Consider the following 6,000-nt stretch of genomic DNA (forward strand, 5'->3'; position numbering starts at 1 on the left):
TTAATTAATTGGAAAGATAATACCCCACCTGCACATGCACAATGACTAAGGAACATGATGTCTTGTTTAAATTTGGAAAAAAATTAGATATGCAGTTAATAACTCATATTATATTTTGAATGACAGTAGGTTCATTCTTGGACTAAATCTTAAATTTTAGTGTTAATCTGGAATATTGGCATTGTGTTGTCCCTCTCTAGACTGTGACACTTGGATTTATTAATGCTAATCTTCAACCTTGCTTAGGGGAAGGGGTTTTAAAATTTAGTTTTTTTGTTTTGTTATGTACTATGTTATTATCTTGAGTGTGCTTTGGAACTTGTACTTAAGATCATTATTATAACTTTTTTCAGATCTTGTAGCACACTTTATAATTGTATTGTTCAACTTTGTATTGTAAAATAGCAATAAAAATAATTTAAAAGGAAAAAGATAGTAAAACAGGATGTTCAAATATGTTGTACTACTTAAGTCCTGGAGGTTCATATTAATAGCAGATGAGGTAGGGACAGAATGACTTGTTTGTTTGTTCTGTAGGGGAATTAGAACAAAGCATAATGATCTGAAGGAATAATGTACAAAGATAGGTTAAAAATAATCAAAATGCAATGATAAAATGTAAAACATTAGAAATTCAGTTGATGGGCATGCTATATAATTCCAACACCTTATGAATATTCAGAACTGATCTTGCCATTTCCTGCCATATTCCTAGCATTACCTCCATTCTCCTCTCAAACTCAGGAATGCCTACACTTCTTGGCTTGACCAAAGGAATACACCCACTCCTGGCCTCTGCACGGAATGTCTCTGCTCTTAGTCTCAGCCATAGCATCGTTTTGAGTGCTGGATTCTACCCAAAGAAAACTTGTGCTCACAGCCTCAGCCTCAGGAACACCTAAACTCCTGATTTCAGTCTAGGAATGCTTTTAATCTCTGCCCCAACCACAAGGCAACTTGAGAGTGATCTTCCTCTAATATTTTAGGTGGTCAAGAAATTCTGAGATGGCCATGATGGTGTCTGAGATGCAATGCAAGTTTGACTTCACCTTTACATCTTGGTGAAGGAGTTGTAATGTGTTCCTAAAACTGACCCACTGAGGATATTTGCAGCTCTGAATGACAACCAAGATGCCTGGTTAAAACTCACTAAGGAATTTACATGCTTCATTTAATAAACTTTCTAAACAGCAAACAGATGAAGGGTAAACAAGTTATTCAAATAATTTTAGAGCAATGCGAAGCTTTCACTGTTCAACTGGTGCTCAAAGTTTGAAGAGGCCCTTTGCAGCATGCATGCAGACTTTCTGCCACACTTTATAAGACAAGCAATGATCCAGCAATATTTATTCCAGAACTCTTTGTAGATTTCATCTAAAGGGAGTGAGTTTTGTGCTACGCTAATGGAGTTAGCAGCAGAAGGGGATTGGTGGCTCTTTGCATCCTGCTGGATGCTGCCCTTCTGCTCCATAAATCTTTGCTTCAATCTGTATTGGGGCCAAATCCTCTTTTATTTTAGACACAGGGGAATTCACAATATGGGCACATGCACATGCCCATACACATGCGCACACACACACACACACGCACACACACGCACACACACGCACACACACACACACACACACGCACACACACACGCACACACACACACGCGCACACACACACACACACTCACACACACACACACACACACACACACACACACACACACACACACACATACACACAGAGCAATAATATACAAATAAATACACATCTTGTGCAGGTAAATAACTGCTAAACAATCTCAACTCCCACTTGTAAAATGAGGGTTAACCTACAGTACCCACCACCTGCAGCAATGGTATACCAAGTAAACAACCACCTAACCACAACTAATGAGTATATACACATGAACTGGTCTTCAGCATTGCCCATGGTTCAGGATCCAGGATAGGTCCATCGTAGTTGTCCCTATGGTGCTGCCTGTGGCCTGCAGCTTGAAGCTCAGCGATGATCTTAAGGGAGCAGAAAAGAGAGAGTGAGAGAGCCAGTTGGTTCACATGGTGGCCTTTTCCAAAGCAGAGCCCATCCACTTGACCTGCGAGGATCATTCAGCCTCATCTATAGACGGATCTAACCACTGATTGGCATCTGGAGTATCATTCACACATTAGCAGCAAGAGCCAATCACGCATCAACCTCATAGGTGGGCAGACCTAGCAGGTGCGAACACTTCCAATCTCTTGCATGCTGGAGTGGTTATGTGAACCTTTCATTACAGTCCGTCTTCAGGTATGCTGAAAATCAGGCAGAGGCTTAAATGAAAAGGTGGCAGGGTTGTGGGTTGGGAGGTCTGGTGGAGTGGGGGGTTGGGGGGAACGTTGAGTAGCACAGGCTAGCAGATAATAGTTGGATATGGGTGGGAGGAGGAAGAGAAAGGAGCTGAGAGTTGATATGGGGATGGGGCAGAGGGCTGAGAAATTGCTTTCTGATAAGAGAAGGAAGGGAGGGTGATACTGGAAATTGTTAAGTTAATGTTGCCTTGTTGGAGACAGCCAAGATATATAAAGTGTTGTTCCTCCAATTTACATGTGACCTTAAGTTGGAAGAACATGATGTTATGGACACACATGCCAGTGGGGTGTGGAATTGTAATGGCTGGCCACTGGGAGGTCCTTGCTGTTGCAAGTCATGTCAAGTCACCTTTATCTATTGCTCATCTCATGCTCTCACAGTAAAGATGAACATTTCTTGAGGACCACAGAGCATATTTATATAAATATGTTCGAATACAAATTAAACACATTGAAACATTAAAATATTAGGACATATGCAATAAAAGTCTATGCTACACTATCCACAGATGTTCTGGGAATTCAGGAGCCTGATGGCTTGGGGGAAAAAACTGTTGCCCAATCTGAATGTAAGGGCCTAAGTGCTACTGTACCTCCTACCAGATGGCAGAAGGGAGAACAGTTTACATGAGAGGAGTGTGGAGTCCTTCACAATATTTCACCTGCATTGAGTATTGTATATCGTAGGAAGAGCGCCCTCAATGATCTTTTCTGTTGACTTGACTATCCTCTGCAGGGTCTTGTGGTCCGAGGAGGTACAGCTTCCAAACCAGGTGGTGATGCAGTTGCACAGGATGCTCTCAATACATCATCAGTAAAATGTAGTTAGGATGGAGGGTGGGAGATGAACTTTCCTCAGCCTTCACAGGATGTAGAGGTGCTTCTGGGCTTTCTTGGCTCTGGCATTGATGTTAATGGACCAGGTGAGATTCTCTGCTGGGTGCATTCCAAGGAACTTGGTACTTTTGACGAGCTCAATGGTCGAGCCGTCAATGGTCAATGGAGTGTGGTCTCCTGGGCCCTTCTGAAGTCGACAACTGTCTCTTTTGTTTTATTAATGTTTAGATACAGGTTGTTGACTCTGCACCAGTCTGTTAGCGACTGCGCCTCATCTCTGTATACTGACTCCTCATTCTTACTAATAAGGTCCACCATAGTCATGTTGTCAGTGAACTTGATGATGTGGTTCAAGCTGTGTTTAGCTGCACAGTTGTGGGTCAGCAGAGTGAATAGCAGTAGACTAAGCCCACAGCTCTGAAGGGCCCCTGTGCTCAGTGTGGTGGTCTTGGAGGTGCTGTTATCGATCCAGACTACTTGAGGTCTCCCTGACAGGAAATCAAGAATCCAGTTGCAGAGGGAGGTGTTTGGACCCAGCAGGCTCAATTTCCTTATCAGGTACTGAGGTATGATTGCATTGAATGCTGAAATGAAGTCAATAAACAGCAGTTGAATATACAACTCCTTATTTTCCAGGTGGATGAGGGCTAGAAGGAGGACGGTAGTGATGGTATCATCTATAGAGTGGTTTGATCTATATGCAAACTGTAGGAGCTTGATGTGCCCCATGATGAGCCTCTTGAAGCTCTTTATGACAATGGACATGAGTGTGACAGGGCCATTGAGGCAGGACACAGATGACTTCTTTGGCATGGGGACAATGGTGGCGATTTTGAAGCACGTTGAGACCAGGGCACTTCTCAGGGAGATGATAAAAGTATCGGTGAGAACATCTGCCAGCTGAGCTGCACATCCCCTGAGCACTCTGCCAGGAATGTTATCTGATCCAGCAGTTTTCCATGGGTTGACCTTGCCTAACTGAGCAAAGGTGCTCGTTGTTTTATGGCATTAGCAAGAAATAGGGAGCTTTTACTGCACTATGGTAATAAATTTGCAACATAATTTGTGGAATCCAATTGCAATGTGGTTTCTATAGATAATCTGATGGTTTATTGTTGTGCAACTGATGGATAAGACTTTCCATTGCTTTGTTTAAAATTAGATCACTTCCAAATAATGTCCCTTGAGAATAATGCTGTACAAAGGAAGTATTAATGGTTAAAGAGATGAAACAGCTGTCAAGCCTTTTATCACACCTTTTACATTATTTTCTAAAGTTTCAATTCTGCTGACATAGAACATCGAAAAATACAGCCAGGAACAGGCCTTTTGGACCATATGTCTGCGTTGAACATGATACCCAAACTGAAATAAAACTTTGCTTCTTGCATATAATACATATATCTCTATTCCCTGCACATTCATGTGTCCATCTATAAGCAGCTTAAATGCTACTGTAGTATTTGCATCTACCCTACTCTTGTTGCCTGTTCCAGGTATCTAGTCAAGTCAAGTTTATTATCATCTGATTGCACAAATAAAGTTGGATGAAACAGCTATCTCTGGTCCTCGGTGCAAAAACATGCAGACATACAACTAGACATAATGCACTTACAGACAAACAACGCAGGGCAAGTAAATACAAATAAATTAATAAATATTTGTGTCAGGAAAGTGAGAATCTCAGATGATTAGTGTAAGTTCTTTTGATTATTCAGCATTCTCACTGCCCGTGGGTGTTCGATGCTATTCTGCAAATGACATGCTGTTTTGAGTATGGTGTTTGCAGAAATGACAGATAAGTTATACTGCAGAAAACCATTTGGCTTTAATAAATTAAATGCAATTCAACTACTCACACTTGCTCATCTTCTCCCCCTAGTTCTGAAAATTGTTTTCTTTCAGATACTCATAGAGCTCGCTGTTGAATGCTACAATGGAATCTGTGACTACTGTTCCCTCTGGCAGTGCTTTCTGGACCCTCAGCAGTCATTGCGTAAAGCATATCTTATATTACTTTTGCTTCTATTTGCCAAACACCTTTATTCTGTGTCCTCCAGTTCTTGACTCTTTTACCACTGAGAAGAGTTTAATTTTAGTAAATCTATTTTGTACACTCTCCCAAGCCTACAGACCTCTCCGAAAATGCTCAAAGCTATTCACAATGTTTCAATTAGGCCAGAGCATTGTTTTATTAAATTTTACATTTTAAAATTTAAATTTAGACATACTGTAACAGGCCATTTTGGCCACGAGTCTCACTTTTGCTTCTCTTTCTCTGACTGTAATTTCTGCTGATGACAAATCTGTCTGACTTACAGCAATTTTGTGTAATATAACACTGTTTTTATTACATGACAATAAATAGAATCTTGAATCTTGAACTTGACATCTTCTTTAGACAAGCACAGAGAGAACATTGATATTTCACATAAAGCTAGGAAATGAAAGAGAACATTAAAAAAAATTAGGAACATATCATTATCCCCTCACATCTTCTCTGTCATTCAAAAGGGTCACAATTGATCTTTAATGTCACCAAAACATTTTTGTAGTATCAGTCTCAGTCTGAGTGACTTGCACATCCATTTAGAGATACTGCCTTCCAAACTTTCACTACCTCTGGGGGAAGACATTTCTGGTTATCTCTATCCTCAGAAAGATATTGAATGAATAAGAAATTACAGCAAAACTCTTGTTATCCAAAATTCAAGCAACCAGTAGCCTGAAGCAACCAGCAAAATAACTGTGAAAAATAAATAGGCACAGTTGGCATAGTGCTTAATGCAACGCTGTTACAGCGTCAATAATCGGGACTAGGGTT

Source organism: Narcine bancroftii, chromosome 6 (genome assembly GCF_036971445.1).
Source record: "Narcine bancroftii isolate sNarBan1 chromosome 6, sNarBan1.hap1, whole genome shotgun sequence".
Lineage (NCBI taxonomy): Eukaryota > Metazoa > Chordata > Chondrichthyes > Torpediniformes > Narcinidae > Narcine > Narcine bancroftii.